This window comes from Chrysemys picta, chromosome 21, assembly GCF_011386835.1.
Source record: "Chrysemys picta bellii isolate R12L10 chromosome 21, ASM1138683v2, whole genome shotgun sequence".
NCBI classification, from domain to species: domain Eukaryota; kingdom Metazoa; phylum Chordata; order Testudines; family Emydidae; genus Chrysemys; species Chrysemys picta.
In genome coordinates, this window is record NC_088811.1 from 13,359,793 (window position 1) to 13,381,877 (window position 22,085).

Consider the following 22,085-nt stretch of genomic DNA (forward strand, 5'->3'; position numbering starts at 1 on the left):
AATGAAAAATTATCCATAATAAATGTTAAGTGTTTTGGCTTTTATATGTATATATCACACACCACTATATGTTTATACTGGAAAAATCAAAGTCAAAGAAATGCACCTTGCACTTGGAGAGGAAGGTAGTGAGGTTTGGGATGATCCTTAGTTCTTGTGGGAGTTCATTCAGGCTTGGGTTGGTCCTCTACATTGTATTTCTCTTGTGGACTGTGACTTATATTGTAGCTTCACATGTAGTTCCCAAAATCTAAACAAGTTCCTACCCCCTTTTAAAATATGGCCTGCCTAGAAGTGTGGGGGTAAATTCCATTCAGTAGGAGAGTCCCAAATATTTATTAAATTTCAATCATGCAGAGTATTCAACAAGGACACAAGATCTGTGGGGAGGAGGTTATTTTTTATCTCATTTGTTTTTGGTACTGGGATAGACTGTCCCCTTTTCTTACTTGGCTGAGCACAGAGTAGGGGGTCCCACCCTATCCAGTTCACCCAGATCTTGAACCTGAAGACCTCTTTCAGAGCACAATTCCTGCTCTCCCAATATTCCCTGATGTGAGCAAATAGACTATGAGAGGACAGAACCTTGGTTCTACCCCTGCCTCACCTTACTCATTGGCTACAGTAGCTGGCCAGGTAGAAGAACTTTCTTCCTCGCTGACCATGGAGCAAGAGGGGAGTTAAGCAAGGAATTGTGACATAATTCAGTCTGGAGGCCAAGCAGTTATACATGCCCCCTGCCTAAAGACTCAAACTGGCCCACCCATATGACCCAATCAGCAATATGAAGATTCCAGCAATGAAAGATATCTTCCAAGAACTGTAATGAAAACCATTGGTCACAGATGAACATTCCATTTGTGAGTGAAAGAAATGAATACCTTTTTTCTAATGCTCACCATTGCTTCTGTTAAGGGCTAATTCTTCGTAAAATGCATTAAATATCTCAATTTATTTTTTTATTTTCAATTTAAATAACACTAAGCCAGGGCAAAACCAAAAGCCTGGATCCAAATCCACTGATCTTTGGATCTGATCAAAATCTGAATTTGGATCAAAGTTTTGCAAATGACTTCTATATATAGAATGGATCAGTCAACAAAATCCTAGATCTGAACATACCAGAACCTTGGACTCTTTAAAATCTGGATCCAAATTCTGCAGCTTAAGCCCACCTCTGATTTTTAAAAGTAAGTTATGTGGCTACAAACAGAGCTGATCATTTTTAAATCATGTTGTTTTTCTTGCTGTAGTTTAGAAACTGCACTGATTATATTTTACTACATTTCATTGTGATCCCCAAACTCACTTTAAATGAAGATTTTAGTTTAGAAATGATTTGGCTAATGCGCTCTCTCTCTCTCTCACTCACACCTTTTGAAAAGACTATGAAGGCCTTTCAAATGAACAACTGAAAACATTAGGCTTAGATGAGAATATATGCCCACTTGTGAAAGAGAATAGATGGACTGCAGACAGCCTACCAGTACATTGGTGCATCTACCATCAAAAAGCAGACCACACAATGATACCAACCTCTTAGTAATGTTTAATTGGAAGAGTAAGACTATATCAGTCATCTCATTGTTAACATGTTGGAGGTGTTAATTATCTAAAGAGCTGGTAGAGTGACAGCTTCTGCTGAAGAGAGTTTTATACTGAAAGATCCTTTTTTCTCTCTTCCCCTTGAAAATGTGCATGTAACCCCAATTAATGATTATTGAAGATCTGCATATGTATTGAAAAGCTAATGATACCTAGTGCTTTATATCTTCAAAGTACTTTACAAACATGAACTAATAAATCTTCAAAACAAACTTGGGAGGTAGCTTACGTAATATCCTCTTATTTTAGCGAGGGAAACTAGCAGAGAGGTCAAATGATTTTCCCAAGCCAAAGAAAGAATTATAGTTTGGCAGTTCCTGGGTCCCAATCCCATGCTGAAAACACTAACTCATACCTTTGTCTATTTCCCTGACAGCTAATAAAATCCTGTCTATTATCAACTAACCATCTTAAGTTTCAGAGTAGTAGCCGTGTTAGTCTGTATCCACAAAAAGAATAGGAGTACTTGTGGCACTTTAGAGACTAACAAATTTATTGTAGCATAAGCTTTCATCGGCTACAGCTCACTTCATCAGATGCATGAACCGTCTGAAGTACTTTGGAGGGAACTATTATTGTATTTGAGTTTTTTCTGTTCATGTGATCTCTGTTGCCTGCTTTAGTGTTCTATTTTTGTTTCTTAAAATAGCATATGAAATATTTCTTTTTGTAAAGACAAACACTTTAATAAAGTTGACTTTGTATTAAAACAAAGCTGTATTTTCTTCTTCAGATGCAATGCTAAAAGTGATTTAGAATTAAGATATATGTTCGTTCACATGAATGTATCTAAACAGGGTTTCATAGCACTTCTATTACTGAACACCTAAATGGGTAAAAAGAAAAATGACAGTAGGTCATTGCCTTAGATCAAGTATAAAGCCAATTCCAATTTAAAAAAAATAAAAAGCACAAAATACCCCAAACAGTTCCATAATGTAACAAACTACCAAGCAAAACCTGACTACTTTTCCAATACATAAACTAAGCCTACATTTTATTTAAAAAAGTATATATGGCACTCTTGCCCTTTTATAGGGAGGCAATTTCCCAGAATTCCCACTCACCTGTTTTCCTATACCACTATCCCAAGCTTTAGCTTCCAGTTTAGGACTACATTTCCCATGATGACCTTTAGTCAAGCATCCTCCAATCAGCTACAAGCTGGGTCTTTAAATGAGGCTTCTATAGGTAGGAGGTTCCTCCTTTAAAAAGGAAGGAAGGTTGAATCAATTCCAATATATGAAAAAAAAGTTCTTTCTCCTTCTCTTCCCACAAATAGGTGAGTAAACACAGATCCATAGGTAATAAACATTGTAAAAAAACCTAACAGGGTTTAAAGTCTTATGGAAAAATATTAGTATTTTGCATTTAGTGCTATAGTTGTGCATGGTGCTTTACAAGTGAATAAATAATCAAGGTCCCCTATCCCATGGAATTCATAATCTAAATTAGACCAGATAATAAAATGTCAGCATCTGGGATATAAGGAGTAAAAGAGGAATAAAAATGGAGTGGGGACTTCTGCTGTTAGGACAGCATATATTTTTAAACATGAATGAAAATCTACTTTCATATGGGTAAGTATAATATGTAAAGGTTATATGGTGTATTTTACCTGAGGATAATTGGTAATTACTTAAAGAAACCTTAATTCTAAATTAACCTTTTTGTGGGTGGGAGGATTTGTGTGCGCTAGCCATGTTCCCTCCCTTCCCCATTTGCCTTCATCCCTTCTAACATAACAAGTCTCCAGTTTCTCAGCAGATCTGAGGCTTGGTTTCTATTAGAAAACTTGCATCGGTAGAATTAAATTGATTAGTAAAACCAGTGCGACCCCTAATATAGATGCACTTTAAGATTTTCTGTTTATGCTTAAGCCAATTTAATGTACTATAATAAGTTAGAACAGTTTAAGCATGTCTGTTAGTTGTTTGCTGCTGGTGTAACTAGACTAGTTTTAAATTGGTTTTGTTACACTGGTGCACATTTTCTAATGTAGACAAATCATGAATATTCCAGGTGAGAAAAGTGGCTGATCAACCTTCTAAAAAAAAGGAGAAAAACAAGTATAGTAATACATTTACATTTATACAGAGCCCCTTTCTCTCCAAAGTGCTGAACACACTATGAACATATAAATCCACTGAAATGCATCCACCTCCGGGTATAAGCGAGGTAGGGATCAAAATCCTTTGCACTGACTTTAAAAATCTCAACAAGGGAGCTTTAATGTCCATGAGGCAGAAAGGGCCTTAGTTATCTGATCGTCCCATGCAGACTACAAGGAAACTGAGTTTATCTGTCTTGAGAGAAGGGCTGAGAAGACCCTGCTGGGAACTGAATTTCTGGTTCTGAAGAATCTTGCCATTACAACCCTGAATTTAGCTTATCTTGTCTCAAGAGCTTTGTGGGGTCTAACTTATAAAAGGATAGCTCATAATCAAGAATTTTTATTTTCAAAATACTTGTCTTTGTATATTCTGTACAGTCTTTGAATTTACCAGACACCCAATAGCCTGAAGTAACTACAAAATGTAAAGGGGGGAAGGGCATCAGTGAGGAGCAAGGAGGTGCTGCCTTGGTGCCACCCAACTTCTGGGAAAGGTCCTGGGATTTCTGACAGGGTGCTGTCCCTGAACTTTGCTCAGGACTTCATTTCTGAATCAGTCTCCGGCTAGCAGGAGTTAAATTTGAAACTCTACTCACCTTTCTGTGCTGGAAGGGAGAAGAGTTTTCTGCCTTCTCTCCTACATCCAGGATTTCCTTGCCTGCTACAAGGATGGAGAATTGGGTTTTGCTACTTTCCATCCCTCAGAGATTCCTAGTTATTGGGAGGGAGAAATGGTGTGTTCTTGTTATACTCCTCTCCTCCAATTTTCTGTTCTTGGGACTTCCTCCATGAATAACTCCAGGACCTGCTTCAGCTACCTGTAGTTTCGACAAGCAGCTGCAGTGAGAAATGAACATTATTCTTGACTGTTTTCACTGCTGACCACAGGGTTCTGATTTCTGAAGAGCAGCTGTGAATCTGGCTTTTGTCCTGGTAATTTCACTCTGCTGTTGCATGGCAAAGCTATGGACAACAACAGAGGCACAGGAGTTGTCTGGCTTCCGACTCTGCACTCTTTAAAGTTGAAAGGTTATCTTTGCAACCATAAGTGTTAGAAATTGAATGGGTTATTTTAAATTCAGCAAAAATTATCAAGTTAGGCAATTTTTCCTTGCTTGCTAGGGAAAGTTTCCAACTCACCATGTGGAACAGTATTCTTCAAACCAGATATTGTATAGTCTGTATTGATACTTTGCCCATATTTATCAGTAATTTTACTCTACCTTTTTATGTACATGCACAATTAATATGAAACCAAATCAACTCAAACTACAAAAATACCCTTCTACATTTTAGATTTCTAAACCATAAACAGTCTGGTAATATCAACCCTCTCTATCCCCAACTGTGTTTAACAGAAGAATCCTTTTCCATTTATGTTATGAATGGCACATTCTCAGCTTGTCTATGGAAAAGGGAAGAAACTCAGGCCACCTAATTCTCCTTAGAAGGGTTCCTCTCATCCAGGATACTATGTATATAGAATTTCAATTAGTCAGACTATGCAGACCCTATTATACTTGATGATACATATGTATAAATGTATCAAGAGATGAATCTACTCTGGTTTTTCATTAAATACCTGCTCAGAAATTACAGTGAGAAGTTGTTTGTTGCTACAGGACAATGTTTGTTGCTACATATCACAATATGTTTGCTGTCTCAAAAGGACACTAAAATTTCATGTTAGGTCCTAACAAGTCAGGAATTTCACCACCACACTCCCTTTCTACACCTGCGAAATCTTACTTTTTGAGAGTAGGGAGGTCTCCCAAACCTCTACCCTCGATGAAGTGTTTCTCTGACATTTAACATCTCCATTCATTCCAATTAGTTTGACAGCCCCTGACTTCAATCAGCTTGAGGGGTGAGAAGAACTCCCTTGTGGAGCTGAATTACTGAGGGGAGAGAAGGAAGAAAGGGCTAAGAAGGGAGAAGAATCTGCCCTTTGGGGGTGGGGGGTAATTATGGAGGTGAGCACTGGGAACAGATTTGTCTGGAGGGATATTGAGGGAGGGGGCAGAGTCAGTCTGGGAGTCTTGGGGAAACGGGGCCTTTTGAACTGGTCATAAAATGGGAATTATATTTTTTAAATTGTGAAGAAATTGTCTTTTTTCATCACAAAATTTCAATGTTTCTCTAGCTCTACTTTGAGGGTACTGGGCCATGGAAGAAGGGGGTCAAGGTTGAAGTTTTGCGGGTCTTGAGAGTGTGGGACTAGGTAGGGAGCGGGCAGAGGAGGGGTTTGGAGAGGTGACTAGGGAGGAGGCAGAGGCAGGGCGTCGGGAAGGAGTTTGGGACTGAGTAAGAAGGGGGCAGAAGTGGGTTGGGGGAGTAGGGAAGGGTTACGGGGAGTGGCCAGAGGTGGGTTTGGGGGGAATAGGGAGGGAGCACAGGCAGAGGTAGTTTGGGGAGTAGGGAGAGGACAGAGGCAGGTTTGGGGGGGGCAGAGTTGGGTTTGGGGCCATAGGGAGAGAGCACAGGCAGGTATGGGGGAGTGGGGAGGAGATGGGGTAGCTGGGGGAGTAGGGAGAGGACAGAGGCAGGGTTGGGCGGAGTCAGGAAGGGTTTGGGGGCAGAGGTGGGTTTGGGGCAACAGGGAGGGGGCACAGGCAGGTTTGGGGGAGTGGGGAGAAGACAGAGGCAGGAAGGGTTTGGGGGGGCAGAGGTGGGTTTGGGGCCATAGGGAGGGGGCACAGGCAGGTTTGGGGGGAAGTGGGGAGGGGGCAGAGTTTGGGGAGGGGACTTAGGGGCAGAGGCGGGTCGGGGTGACCCGCAGGAGAGCTGGGCGATGCCTGGGGGCGGACAGAGGGGGGCACTGGCTCGGGGTTCCCTGCTGGGGAGGGGGGCCCGTTCCTCAGCGCCCCCCTCCTCTCGACGTCACTTCCGAGGCCGGAGACAAAATGGCGTCCGGCTGGTGCCGGAGCCTGGGGCTGCTCCGGGCCACTTAGAACCGGGCCGGCCGCAGGGGGAGGTGGTGTCGGCGGCAGCGCAGGTAAGCGGGACCCGGCAGCGCTGCTCGCAGACGCCGCCGCTGCAGGGGGCTTTGGGTCCCGGGCTGGGAGCCTCGGCACGGGGCCGCTGGGGGCGCCCTACCCGGAGCTAGGGAGGGGCCCTGGGGGGAGCCCGGGGATGGCCCTGCGGTGGGAGGGGCGGTCAGGTGGGTCCCTTGCGGGAGCGCTGTGGAGCCGGCTCCATGGGAGGATGCCCCTCGGCCGGGGCTGGTAGATGGGGGCTCCGGGGTGTGTCTCAGGCTCTGGGGTGGGGGCTGTGGGGAGTAAAGGACCCCCTCAGCCGTGAACCCCAACGTTGTGCCTTGGAGGAGGCGAGCAGGGCTCCTGGGGACACCCCCTGCCGGGGTGCTGGAGCCTGGAGGAGAGGGTCAGGGGCAAAGCCCTGACAGGCTGGGGGACAGCGGATGGAGTATTGTGCACAGAGGGGCAACGAGGGGTGGGAATCCATTGGGGAAATGGCGCTGCGTCCATCGAGGTATGTTTAAAAATGTCTTCGCGAAATAACGTTTTTGCAGTGGTCTGGGGCATTCGGACAGATGTTGGAAATGCCCCAAACGAAGGATAAACGTCCCAAATGCAATGACATTTCCCCCCTGGCCAGTTTGAACTTGCAAAATAATAAACCTCATTCCAACACCCAATAATCTTTAGCCTACCCTCTCATCAGACGCCGTGACAATTGATGAGCCTTGAAGCTCACCTAAAGACCAAGAATCCAAGCTCTGTTTGACCAGGGACAAATGAATTCCAGAATTAAAGGCCTAGTTTGCTCATAAAAATTAGATCGACCTAGCTATGTTGGTCTGGGGTGTAAAAATCTTCATGCACTGTGCGATGGAGTTGGGTTGACCAGACCATCACTGTAGATGCTGCCAAATTGGTTGATGAAGTAATCCATTAATTTAGCTACCACCTTTTGGAGAGTTGTACACAGACTCCTCACTGAAAATACCCTGTAACAGGCTTTCTTGCACAAACCAGAGAGCTCTTGCTTGGAGGTGTAGCAGTATCGTTGGGGAGAGAGAGAGAGATGGTTCCTCAGGTAGCCTCAAACATGGAGTGCTGGTGTGATGAAATGTTCTTTGCAAAGCACTGTGTAATGAGCGGATAGACACATTCTGCACTAAAGTTTCCAAATGATCTTAAAAACTGTAGGGTGTACGGCAGGACTTTGATTTTGAGGGACAAAGAAAATGTCAAACCCTTTCATCAGTTGCAGATGGAAAAAAGCTGCTCTTGTCAGTCACTACCTGAGCATCCAAATGCAGCCAAAGATCTAATAACCTCCATATTCTGGATTTGAGTAATAAACAGAAGACATAGAAGTGAGGTTTTTACCCACGAAAGCTTATGCCCAAATAAATCTGTTAGTCTTTAGGGTGCCACCAGACTCCTTGTTGTTTTTGTAAATAGAGACTAACACGGCTACCCCCTGATACTAAACAGAAGACATGCTTCCCTCCTCTAGTGGAGCTGCTAACATCTCTCCAATTTGTTCTCCCAATTTACCAATAGTCTCTGTTGTCTTGATTCAGCTACCAACTCTCATATAACTCCTGTTCTTGGCTAGTCATCCCTCTCACTAGCTGAATCAGAGAAGATGGAGATGGTAGAGTAAGGTGCTGTCAATGTCCAAAAGCCTCAATAACTCATACCAATGTCATCACACACCCTGCAAAGTCTAATGTTTACAGTCTTCTCATTAAGATTTTCAAACTGTCACTACCACTGGTGTAGCTCTACTAGTGCGAGCATTAGTATAGACTGACCTCCAGCAATTTAACTCCTGTGCTGTCTAGACTTGCTCTGTGCAGGTGAGATGACAGTGGTTAAAACACTGGTAGCGGGTCAACATTAGCACTCCCACTGTTGCTACTACAAATGGAACTGCTGACAGCAGTAGTGGGTGATTTTAAGAAACAAAAGACCCCTCAGATATGCTGAATAGTAGGTGTGACAAGATAGAACTCTGTGATGCCCTGCATGAAAGGCTTCAGGCTGATGGGTCAGCACTGTCCCCTGGGATCTCTTAGAATGAAAGGAATAGAGCAACCCTCTTGCTATCCTTGGCAGTTATTGTAGACATGTGGCCAAAACTTCAGGCTCAGCAACGTTGTAGGCAACTTTCATATGTAAAACAGTATACTTATTATCTTCCTCACGATTTTCTACAATGGATGTGTTAGTGGGGAGATGAAGGTTTAAGTCCCTGGGAACGGGACTGTAGATGTATAGTTGCGCAGATGTAGGGATTCTGAGAACAAAAAGCCTTTTTCCGGGGAGGCAGACGTGAAGGGGGTGCTGTTTATGTGTGTTCAGCTGAGGGTGACAGGTTTTCAGGAGTTGGACTGGACACCCTCATTCCTTCCCTTTTCAGGAGTAGGAACTGTCCAGGTAGAAACACTGACTTTTTGTTTTAAAAACTTGTATATGTGAGTTTTTATTGTTTTAAAAAATAGGTAACACGTGACTCTGCATATGTGCAATGTATGTATGCATCGCTGGAGTAAAAGAAACACACATGGACAAGTCTCCTTTATTTTGGCTTTCCATATCATCCCTTGCCTAAAAATGGAAGTGAAATATACAGCAGTAAATGAAAGTGAATCTAAATGTCTCTCAGTAACTTCCTGGGCTGTTAAGATTTGAAATGGTTGATGAAGGGCTGATGCTTCTAGTCCCCACCCCTCTCCTTTGAAGTCAAGTGTGTAATTCACGAACAGTGAAGATTTCATAGAACTCTGTGTAAGAGCAGTATTGTGTCCTGGGTTCTTTTGCCAACCTTACTTTCCCCAGCACTGTTGCACAGATTGTGATTGGGCCATTAGTGTCAAATCTCCACTGCAGAAATGGCTGCGTTTCAGTGCTATATGCAGGTACTTTCTGAAGCACTTAGGGATGAGAAGGAATGATATAGATGTAAAATATTAAATATTGTGCCTTTCTAGGTGTCTTTCTACTGCAGAGAGAAATGTGCAGGCTGCACACTGTAGCTGACAGGTGTAGTAAGATTGCTCTATCCTCTTTCCAGGGGTATATAAACTCAGCTGGGAAAAAAAGCGTGCTGAAACTTCTACATCAGATCTTTTCTTCAAATTTAACTTAAATCTTTTTCTGTTTAGTTAGCATTGCTATCGTATCTACTGCTTTCAGATGTGTAATTTTAACACTCTTGTCTATTGTGCCCTTTTGGATCATGTTTTCATACGCTTTACTAAATGGTTTAGATACCAGTAACATCTTTATTCTTGTGCATCAGTATATTTGAGATACGTTTAAGATATACATTAACATTTTACGTGTCACAGGTCCTATTCAAAACACTGACTTTCTACGCATCATGGAAATATTTGTATATGAACAAACAATTCTACAAAAAGAAGAACAGGAGGACTTGTGGCACCTTAGAGACTAACAAATTTATTAGAGCATAAGCTTTCGTGGACTACAGCCCACTTCTTGATATGCATCCGAAGAAGTGGGCTGTAGTCCACGAAAGCTTATGCTCTAATAAATTTGTTAGTCTCTAAGGTGCCACAAGTCCTCCTGTTCTTCTTTTTGCGGATACAGACTAACACGGCTGTTACTCTGAAACAATTCTACGGTATTATCAATAGGTTTCCTTCTGAAACATTACTTGTATTGTGCCTATTGTTTCAATGCAGTACTCATAATTTTGGGTGCCCTACCTACAGCAGATTTTTTTTGAGGCTGCTTTGAAGTGTGCCTTTGATGCACCTTAGGAGAGCCTTACAGCGCTGCTGCTTATTTCATGCTGTCTTTGTTCGATTGTTTAAAGGGCAGCCATCAACTCAAAATCTTATTTTTTTCTCTATTGCTATATGAAAGACTCATAGAAGCTAAAGGGGGAGGAGAACTGATTAACTATATAAAGGAAAGAGTGACACTGATCATGAATAATGTGCTGTAAAATCAATAATGTAAATATCTGAAAAATAGAAAAAATATTTGTTCTTTAATATGTCAGTTACACTTAAATGATGCTTGCAACAATGGTAGTCACGTTTTTTCAGGCTGAAGTGTAATTTTTAGGTTAACTTGTTCCTGTAGATTTCTTTTGAATTGTATCTTTAAAACAAAAATGGGCTTCATGAAGCAAAGAAAGTTTATCTATTTATTTATTTTGGGGGGTTATATTCTTTAGGGTTCTTTGTTTTGTGGTATTTAGAAAACATGGTTTAGAGGTTAGAGTAAGGGATTGGGAGCTGGGACTGATGAAATCAGTTCTCATTATGTTGTTGACTTTTCTGTGCGACATGGACAAATCACTGAACGTCTCTGTGCCTGAGTTTACCTGTCGTGGTCATAATACTTATCTCAGGGGTATTGAGTATTAATTAATTGCTGATTATAAAGGGGTTTTTTTGAGATCCTCTGATGAAAGACTAGATGAGCACAAAGTGTTAACATTGTATTTGTGACATGTAAGCATTAGCTTTTTGCTTCAGTTTTTTTCAGTTTTATTTTTCTCTATTGTGGCCGAGTATTGAATGTGTCTTAGTTTGTAGATTGCCACACAGGTAGGTAGTCAGGAAGAATGGGGAGCTTTAACCCACGATTACCTAGTTTGGGTAGTAATCAAACCCTAGTTTTAACACCGCTTTAAATGTGTGCAACTAGTCTGTTGTTTTCAGTTTTCAGATCCTTGCTTATGTAACTGTCCTCTGACCTGTCCCTGACTATCCTATTACTTAGTCTACAATGGGAAGAAATTAGTTGTTCTGGAGAGCTTGATGTGTGGGTGTGGTGAACTCAGGTTTTATTTTTGCATTGAAGATTTCTTAGCATGGTTATCTGTTAAAAGTATTTAGGTTAAAGCAGTTCACTTGATTGCTTAATATACTGGTGTTGCTTGGGGTCCCCCAGGGTTAATGTTGCAACAGTGCTTACTTATGGTTTCTGTAGGATCACTGATTCACTTTTGCAGCCCATCTTCACTTTGTTTTTGTTTTGGCAGTCCGGAATGACTGAAAATGTCTTTGTAATTAAGCTCCCACAGACAATGCTCATTGTTTCGATTTTTTTGAAGGTCTGAATTTAAAAAAGCCTTTTAGGGTTAACATCAATTAAGATATTTCTACAAGCCTTATTTCACTGAATTTGTTCAAAATTGTTATATATGTTAAAAATATCTCAATATTAAATAGCAGGAATAAAAATGGAAATGTGACCTTCCTTTTTCTTATTTAAAATTTTTGTGGTATAATTAAAAAAAACAAAAACAACTTTTCTGGTCACAAATGATGGAAAATCACACTGTATGACTTGTTCTCTTTCATCTTCTGTCACTGATTTTTCAGTATGAGCTTGGGCAAGTCATATAAACAGTCTGCACCTGGTTTTCAGTGTCTAAAATGGGAGTAATCTTTGTCTGTTTTTCCTATCTATAAATTGGGGGTAGACGTCCCTTTTTTTTTTTTTTTTTTTTTTTGGATTAAAGAGTTTCCACATGTACAAAAATGATTAATGTTGCTTATATAATCAGAATTTACCCTATTTAGTTTAAACTTAGAACTTTTGCTAAAAATACTATAAAGTCTAGATAAAAATATGGTCTGCAAATACAGTTTTTGTGCTGGATGACTTTTGTTTATTAATTTTATTCCATCTATGGTGTGTGTTTTCTTTTTTAGTATAAAATATCTTTTAATCATAAACTTTGCAAGTACAATTCAGAACAAGGCCAAGGTATTTTGTCTGTAAATTAAGCCAGTGGTCTATTTCAGAGCTACTGCAGTGCTTTCTCCACTAAGAATGTCATGGATAGCTTCCTCAAAAATAAACATAACTTGTTGACTAAGACTGAATGTTTCTAAACAGGTTTTTCTGAAACTCCAATCAAGGTTATGAGATGCAGCAATTCTTGTTTTACTTACAACTGTTTATTTTCCAGTCAATTTTGTAACTAGTGAAGGGACCTAGTCATTTTGTAGAATTGAATCTTGTGGCAGGTTTTGGTTTGAAGCAACTATTACTCAGCAATACTTGCTTTAAATTAGTTTTAAAAAACATTCAAAGATTGCTGTATTAGTGAGAGGGCTACCTGGAAAATGCTTGGCAAACCCTTTCATTCAGGACTTCTTTGTATTTCAGGTGGACCTCAGGGGTTGTTTTTTTTTTTTTTAGACCTACTTAAAACTGTTTATAAATAGCCTGAAGACTATGTTTAGGCTTATGCATCAAGTTCAGAACCTACTAGTTTTTGTTTTTTTTTTTTGGTAAAGAACAACGTAGCAGGGATTCTTGTAGCCAATTTCCTCCCACCCACATGGTGAGTGAGAATTGGGAGCCAGGGCCTTTTACCAAATTCCTCTCTACCAGTATGTGAGGTAAGAGTCCCACTTGTTTAGTTCTTAGGGAGTGCCTATAAAAGGGCATCTCTCCCTAGGAGGGCCGAATAGCAGGGGCCATAATTTCTTTACTGCAGGTATCCAACTGACATCACCATCTGTTGGTTTTTGGTGTGTTTTGTTTAAAGGGGACTTGGCAATTTGTAGAGGAGCTGAAGTGACTGAAGCTGAAGGAATGGACAGGAAAAAATGGAATAATTGGGGACTGACTTATTGCTATCATATAGGCTTTTTAATTACAATTACACTAGAAATATAATATCTAAAGACAGGTTTCAGAGTAGCAGCCGTGTTAGTCTGTATCTGCAAAAAGAAGAGGGGTACTTGTGGCACCTTAGAGACTAACATATAAGATCTAAAGCAGAACATAAACAGGGACTTCTGGGAATAAAGCAAAACAATTAGTAATACTTATAAAATCATTGAAAATATTTTGATCTAGAAGAAGCTTATGATCGGAGTGGGGCAGAAGGATGATAGTGAACATATGAAAAGAACAAAAACAAAAAGAAACAAACAAACTTTTGGGCAGAGGCTAAAAAACCCCAAATGGAAAAAGCCATGAACTAAGTACCTGGACAAAATGGGCAATGGCAAATAATTAATATTTATTTTAAAAGTAAAATATAATAGATACATAAAAATATCATAACATGAGCTTAGACCTGTGCTAAGCATCCTGACTGCTTTGCTGCATGTTGCACCGATTCTCCTCTCATCTTCTGTCTTGTCTTTTGAGATTGTAAACTCTTTGGGGCAAATATCATAGTGTCATGTTTGAAAAGCACCTAGCACTTTGCAGGTGGTATCACAAAACAGATAAACAGTAATAATTTTGGCTCTGATGCATTCTCCACTAGAGAGAGAGAAAATAGCCCTCAAGTATAGTGTTTCTGTAGGAGGGATAAAAATGTGATTCCCTGAGGGAATGAGTCTGAACAATATTATAAAACAACATTTCAGCAGAGGATACAGAATTTACAGTGAAACTGCCTTTTTAGTTTAATTTATCCAGCTCTTCATTCAATATTTATATTTATACCTTCCTTGAAATGGTTAGTGGGAACAGTTCATCTTTATCCAGATAATTTTAAGGATTTCTGGGGTTAATGAGATGGAGATCAGTGCTTTTCTCATACCTCTTGTCAGTTTACATTGTGTAAAATAAAGCAATTCCCCTTCACACACCCCCCCCCCAAAAAAAATCCAAAACCACCCATAACTCTATTTGGAACTCTAATTTTTAGACATGTATTTAGTTTTGAGAACTTTGCACTGCAGTGTCTTGCTACAGAAGCGTACAATATGAATTGTACTGTATAAAAGATTATGCACCCCCTCAGAAGAAAAAGGGCCTGTTTGCTCAAACTGCTTAATTGGAGACTTTCCCTCTGATGTTTAACCACATACAGGGCCCTCAGTCTGCCTTCTCTGTGCAGGGGATGCGGTGCTCCTACTGAGGAAAAAGTGATGATATTCTACAACATTCTCCACTTTTTTTCCCTTTTTTAAATTTAGCAACAGTGAGTGAGATGTTGGCACAACCGCCTATGCCACTGCACTTCCCATTAGAGCATTGTGGGGGTGGGAAGAAGAGAATATTATACCTAATGTGAAACTATCTTAGAATACTACACATTTTTGGGCAGTCTGTTCATTCTTCATCACTTATAAGGTTTTATTGAAAATACAAACCTAGCCAATATTACTGATTTTAAGAATAAACAAACAAGAAAAACTACGAAGTTGAAAAATACATTTCTTCATAAAGCAGCTATCTTATGGAGTATTGGGAAAAAAACTCTAAGCCTAGGTAACAATTAAGTAAAAAAAAATTTTAAAACAATTTGGTTACGTTTTCTCAACTGAGACAACTTAAGCTTCTACCTGGAGTTCCTTAACTATTCCTTGGTTCAGAAATCCCCTGAATTGTAAAACAGATACTGCTTGTTGAGGATACTCCTCAACTAAGTCATATTATCATTATTTTATGTTTGCATGTGGATAGCTTTCTCGGTCTGCAAGGCATCGTTCACACAAGAGAACAGTCTCTGCCTTGCAGTTCAGGTTGGTTACTTCAGTGGTATGTGAAATTGTCACTTTGGAGAAGGAGGGCAAAAAGCCTTATACTTGGCATTCGTGATTGGTCCTGCGTCTGGGAAGCAAAACACCTTTGTGCCCTGTATTAAATCATGTTCATTATAGGATTTTACCCTTCTTTGTTGTGAATAGTAGTTTTAGCAGAGTTTACATTTTTTTACTTAGTGCTGTAAATGATGTGATATTAAAAGAAAATAAATGTTCACATCCTCTTAAAAACACAGACAACGGGCAAAGAGGTAGCTGTTTCAAGCTTTTGTGAGTGGCCTGGGTGAAAGTTAAAGGGAGCAGTTAGAGATGATACAGAGAAGAAGGTAGGCGGGGAATGTAGGAAGAAATGAAAGAAGAGATGGGGACAGGCACAGAATTAGAGGCTTGAAGGTTATGTCCAGTGTAGAAGGAGAGGAGATGCTGGTTTTCCTTGCATTTCTAAATAGCGGGTCAAATTCTGATCTCAGTTACACCAGTGCAAAGCTAGAATAACTCAATGGATTAATGTATACTGCTGTAACTGAGAGAAAAATTTGGCCTAACCATACTTCACAATCTTCTTTTGCATTGATGAGCCCAGTGTTTTAAAAAGAAAATGATTGCTTGGGGCATTGGTGTTTCACAGTCTTCCTCACACATTTTTACAGTTGAGCCTGTTTAGTTTTCTAAAAGTTCCTTGTGGTAAGAAAGTCTTCATTTAAAGCTGGAAAAACAACCAGTGTTAAGGTCAACCAACAAAACATCCTAGTCTATCTTTCTATTTCCCCTCATTCTATATAGTTGGGAGTGTAAAGTTTAAATGATCCTTCTGAGAATGTTTAAAAAGGTGAACTTCAAAGAGAAACTCAGTACTGAATTGAGCCTTGAAATTTGTGCTGAATTGTTTAATGGGGAGTTTGGGGGCGTTCGACACTTAAATCTAGCCTTAACTCAATTCTAAGTTTCTCTTTGCAGTTCACCTTTCACGTGGCTTTTAAAAATTAAGGGGTGTCACACATTCTTCCCAGATCTAGTGGAGAGAACATGTCACATTCCTATGGCCATAATGGAAAATAATGGTGAACCATAGTAGTTTTTACTGACAATACAGTGGAAAAAGAAGTAGAGGCAAGCCTTTTTTGCACAGTAATGATGGTTTGACAATACATATGTTTCTGATGCACTGTAATTTTATGGTAATTTAACACTGCTCTGATTATTTAGCAGAATGAATTGGGAAGCAGTCGTGTAATGAATCAGTTCACTTTGATCTCTCAGTATCATTTTATGGCAGTAGTATGCTCCTCTTGGTAGTGCAGTAGATTTAAAATCTCAGGCTGCATTCAATAGGGTTGAATTGCTGTAACCTAGTGTGAGAATAGTTACTGCTGTAGTCTTGAGCAGTTAATTTATTTTATCAATGTTGCTGGGAAAAGTGAAGAGATAATACCTCTTAGTCAGTTGTAATTGCCGCTACTAAAGAATGTGAAAATTCTTAATGTAAAGATAGGTGGCTGGAGAAAGGGCATATGACAATTATAAATGTGTTCACTGATTGTCTGCTACACTGTTGTTAATATCTTGCCGTGTAATGGAGATAGAAGAAATGTTAAATCCTTTTGTGTGTGTGTGTGTGTGTTACTAGTAGAGAGAATTTTTTTGCTATCTGGTGAACAAAGGCAAATATATAATATACCAAAGGTCTGTATCTTTCACAGTTAATGTCTAGGCAGGCTGTTCTGCAGTATTGAATTATTTCTTTTACTTGTGTTTTTAGTTGGAGAAGGGCATTCTTATTTAATTCTTAAGCCATGCTGCCTTGTGTTTCTTCCATGTTAATTTTTATGTATTGGCAGCACCCTTTCTTCTGCTAGTCATTGCAGTGATTGCTTAATGCTAGTCAGAATACATGGACTGTTACATTTAAGGAATTACATGTTAAACAAAGGACAAGTTATAGAATGTCACTTCTGGTTTGAGGAATTTATGATGTTGGTATCAGGTTACAGCTTCCTTAAATATTTTCTAGTTTTTAATGCTTGCATTGTATCAGTTTGCCAGCAACGTTTGATCAGTTGTTTTTGGTGAAAGACTGAAATCTACTGAGCAGGTGCTGTAGGTTTATCCTATAATAAATATAACGATTTACGATATTTTTCAAGAATACAGCTTATCCAGTAATGAATACAATATTAATTTAACAAAGTTTAATCTTGGAATCATACTTGTATCTGGCCTGTATAAGCCTCACCTTTCATAATTACAATATATTTGAAAAAAGAACAGGAGTACTTGTGGCACCTTAGAGACTAACAAATTTATTAGAATATAAGCTTTCGTGGGCTACTGCCCACTTCTTCGGATGCATAATGTATTTGAAGTTTTCTTGATTTGATCGGCCTGTTGCTGTTACCCTATCTGTTGATCAGCAGCATCAAATGGGTAATATGGAGTTTTTAAAACTTGAAAGTGACTCTTAAACCCCTTTTGGAAGTTACAATTTCATTTTTATTAACAAAGATCTTTTATAAGGATCTGGGTTTTTTGGGTTTCTTTGCAAGTCATTTAACAACCACCTGGAGAATTAACTAGATGGTCATTAGATGTCCAGAAAACTGTCTGGGTAGTGAACGGTATTGCTTTAATTATAGCTGTTTATTGTAAAGGAATCTGGATTTCCTTCCAAATTCCGATTTGATCATGTTACTACTTGTTAATGATTATGTAGTCTAGCATCTAGAAATAGTATTATCAGAAACGAATGTTATGAACATGAATTAGCAGAAATAGAATGTTTGAGATGCAGCCATAATTTAGAGGACCGTAATTGATATGGACACTTTTGACGCTTTGTTCATTTCCAGTAGTATAGCCAATGTCTGAATATTATATTCTAGTCTGCGTTATTGACTGAGCTTGCCTGGTAGATACAACTGTATGTTACTGTTGAATGCAACAAATGAAAACACTGAGCTAAAATATGTATTCTACCTCTTCCTAATCTGTTACAGCAGTTGATGTGAGCTTTTTCCATAGTAATAACACAGGTTGTAGTCTATTAACATTTTTAAATATTTCCTTTTAGTGTGTTTGTGCTAATCTCTCTGAATCTGGTATATCAGGAGTCTCATGATCATAAATAAGGGTGATGCGATTTCCTTTATCTTTTTAATTTTTATTTATGTAATGATTTGTGAATTTAGTCCAAAAATATCATATATGTGGTATAAAAATCAATGATTTAAAATAAATCAGATTTTTTTTATTTAAATTGGATTTTTTGATTTTTTTCCTCAAAAAGCATTTTATCTAAAGATAGTTTTAATTAAGATACATTATAGCTCAAAGATATCTCATCATGGAATAGGGATTATAAATTCTAATTCTATAGTATGAGACAATATATTCATGTAATGTAAGTTTTGTAAATGAGTTCCAATAGTTCATGGATTAGGGACCCCATTTTATGAGGTTCCAGGGGCTTTTGTATAGATTGTTTAGGTTAAACTATCTATCTATCCAATTGGACTCAGTGCTCAGTCTAGAAGATACCATCAGAGATGCTTAGTTTTGCAGTTCTCAAACTGTGGATTTGTGTCTCCAGAGATAACATGCTTGTTAATAGCAAAAATGTTTTAAAATAAATAAATATATAGAGGTGAGAAATAACAGACCTCAACCCTGTTGTCTATCTGCAAATTTGTGTACATGGAGTCAATCCCTTACCTCTCTCTAAAAGTTGAAGGTTTCAGAAAGTTCAATGAATAGAAAATTTTTGGGGGCGGAATAGATCTGGACAAGGAGAAGAAGTCTGGAGATAAATGTGAGAAGGGAGGGACCGGCAGTAGAAACAAAAGTGAAACGCTTTGAGCAGCATATTCCAAAAGTCTTGAAGTCTTTCTGAGTGCAGCCTTCGTTGATTTGAGATCTACCATACCATTCTCTCACTAGAAGGGAAAACTTATAATGGCAGCAGGCTGTAAAAGAGACCCAGTTTGGGAATAAGAACCATTCAAGAAATATGTTTGCTGCTGATGTTTTAAAGAAAGTCACACCAGTGAACTGGCGGAAGTCACTTAAGCACTTGGATTCAGAGACTGTTGAAGTGATATCTCACTTTTAACAGCAGTAGCTCCTTCTGCCGGTGTAGAAAGAATATTTTCTTCCTTTGAACTAATTCATTCCAAATTGAGAAATCCTTTGGGACCTGAAAAAGCAGGAAAGCTTGTTTTTCTTTTCCAGATTATGAACAAACAGGAAAATGAAGGTGAAGCCGACTGAGTTAGCTGCAGAAGCCAATATTTTAAGTTTCTCCTGTTGGCCTGGCTGACTTCTTTTTTTTTTATATTTTTTTAATATTTCATTAAAATCAGGGCCTTACTCTTTCATTTTATTTGGTTTTCTAATTTTTAAATCTCTTCTTGGCTGCCTAGTGGAAATTGAAGATTACGTTGTTGCTGTTAAAAAATAACTTGTGTTTGTGTCCTGATACTATTCTTTCTGTAGGTGTAAAGGAGCCAAGTGACTGTCTAGGAGATTATATTTAATAGTCTTATTCCTTTTTCATAATGAATATTGATACGTTTTTGTAATATAAGTTAATTACATTCTCTCCTAGCAGTTTAACAGTGAAATTCACTGATCACAAAGTATTGTCGAATGCACCAAGTTTCAAAACTGAAAAAGATTGAAGAAAAATTCTCACGTCTTTTTCCGTTATAGATGGGACTTGTGACAAAAGTACTTTAAAAAAAAATGTAACCCAATTTTCAGTAGGTATTTCTATAAAATCAAATTCTAGCTATACTTATGCTCTGAGCTTAATTTTATTTTCTCTTCTAGTTTTATGCTTTGAAGGTACCTAGTTCTTGTCTTTGGTAACTTGTAGTAGTTTCAAAAGTAGCTAGTAGTTACCTTGTATGTTTAGGAAACTGTCCACAAAAATAATATATACATTTTTTTTAAAAAAAAGCAGTACATTGAAGTTCACTGTCTTCCCCTCATATTGTTAGAGACATTTTCAAGAAGTGTAGACAGATAGCTTTTTAAAAAGTTTAATAAAACATTTCTACTAATACCTAGTTTTATTAAGTTTTTCTTAAAAAGACCATGACCATTTTTTGTGTGCTGGATTTAAATACTCTCGTATAGTGTTCTCAGTATAAACATCACAGCATTAAGCTAGTATATCAGAACCAGGGAGAAACAGTCTAGCTTCATTGTCCAGGTAGAACAAAGTTAAAAAATTAAATAGCGTGACTGGGGTAAAGTGAATTAGATGTTTACAGTTCTTTCAGTGTTAATAGTGTGTCTATGATTACCTTATTAACATAGGTAAGAGAGCTTTTTTTAAAGAAATTATTTTAATCTGACAGTTTTCATTTAGCACCTACCCCTCAATGCGTACACTTTGTTTACACTTTTTGTCAGGCTGTGTCAAATAACCAACGTTCAGTGGGTGAGAAAGTGGTGCTGATGTAAGTACACCTTTTTCAGGGAATGTTTTTATTCCTCATTGTTTGCATGAATGTGTCTACAGTTTCATAGGTAAATAAATTCAAACGCTGTTCCCTATGCATTCAGTTTTGAAGTTTGAGGAATATTTACTGGTATTGTGTCCAGATTGTTCCAGCTCAACAAGATCAAACACAAATGCTAACATATATGTTTAACAAAAAAAAACCCATGCTGGTTTTGCTTTCTTTATATCAGGAATTTCTTTTGGTCTGAAAGCAAAATATTATGAAAACAAGACCTGTAATTTACTAAAAATATAAAAAATTGAGTCTTTCATGCCAGGAAATGTTTTGAGTCCTATATTAGTCCACAGTATTTCATCTATAAATTGACCTAGATATGGATACATAGCCCAATGAAACAGTTAATAAATGCTTAAGCAGCAGTGCTGCTAAAGTACTCTCAAACTTTTTCATGATATAGGCTGCATCTTAACAGAGAAGTGTCATACTGTCTGCTTTCACTTTACATCTGATCACCCCTCTCCATGTGACAAGCCATCTTTCCATGGACCACTAGTAGGTCTCTGTGGAACCCTAGCAGTCCATAGATCATATTTCAGGAACCTCTTGAGTAAAGCATTTAAGTAAAAGTATCTAAAGTAAAGACTACATTATTCACGGGGGAGAGGCAAATAAAGGTATCAAAGCTGAAGGTAGTATGGGAGGCCCCTGAAGAAAGACGGTGATAAAACGTAAGCATATGAACCTCAGCCGAAGGACTAGGGGACAAAGGGACATATTGATGTCACTGCAGGATTTAACAAAATCAAAATGTTGATGCCATTTGGAAGCTGCTGAAAACAGAAATATAAAGCATTGAGTCTGACCTATTTTTCTTGGATCTCATTGGTGCTGCCAATCTGGAAAGTCAAATTTATGGGTCAAGGAAAGATGTGAACATATTAGGACTGAAAAGGAAATATTTTTGAATGATTTGTGCCTGCTTGAAGGGTGTGCTGAAATCTTTTGGAATATCATAGTTAAGTTCCAAAAAGAGGTCCCTTCTTCGAACGTCCCACAGTTATTTAAAATTCAGGGGCTGATCCTGCAACTGGTTTTGTTCAGACAGAGACCTATACATGTGGAGCAAGTTGCCAGATTTAGGCCGGATTGTTTCCCAGCCTTTTGTCTCAACATAAGTATAGTTAAGTGGACTGTAGGCCACAATGAGTTATTCATAGAGGACTAGAATACAGTAAGAGATTCTCTTTTCAAGGAAAGTTTTTAATTCATTATAAATCATATGAGCCTCCATTCTTAAGAAATCATTATGGGTATATACGTGACAATACCTGCATGTTATGAGGCATTTCAACTTTTGTATAATTCAGAGAAGTGAGGAATTACCAGTAATTTATTTTGAGTGTTTTGCTAAAACACATTTTAAATTAAT

At 38.6% G+C, this 22,085-nt stretch overlaps 1 protein-coding gene and 1 long non-coding RNA gene across 2 annotated transcripts in view; one reads left to right on the forward strand and one right to left on the reverse strand.

Moving 5' to 3' along the window:
- Positions 1-1,206: 1,206 nt before the first annotated feature.
- LOC122173978 (uncharacterized) lies at positions 1,207-6,824 on the reverse strand. Its single transcript, XR_006175100.2, has 4 exons — positions 5,468-6,824; positions 4,315-4,555; positions 2,673-2,810; positions 1,207-2,431 (listed from the first exon to the last, which is right to left on the reverse strand). It is a non-coding gene; the product is annotated as an uncharacterized LOC122173978 (long non-coding RNA).
- Positions 2,835-22,085, forward strand: part of PRDM2 (PR/SET domain 2) — a 121,033-nt gene continuing 101,782 nt past the window's right edge. The window contains 1 exon segment of the mRNA XM_065575401.1: positions 2,835-2,887. The gene's annotated coding sequence lies outside the window, so the exon portion shown is untranslated.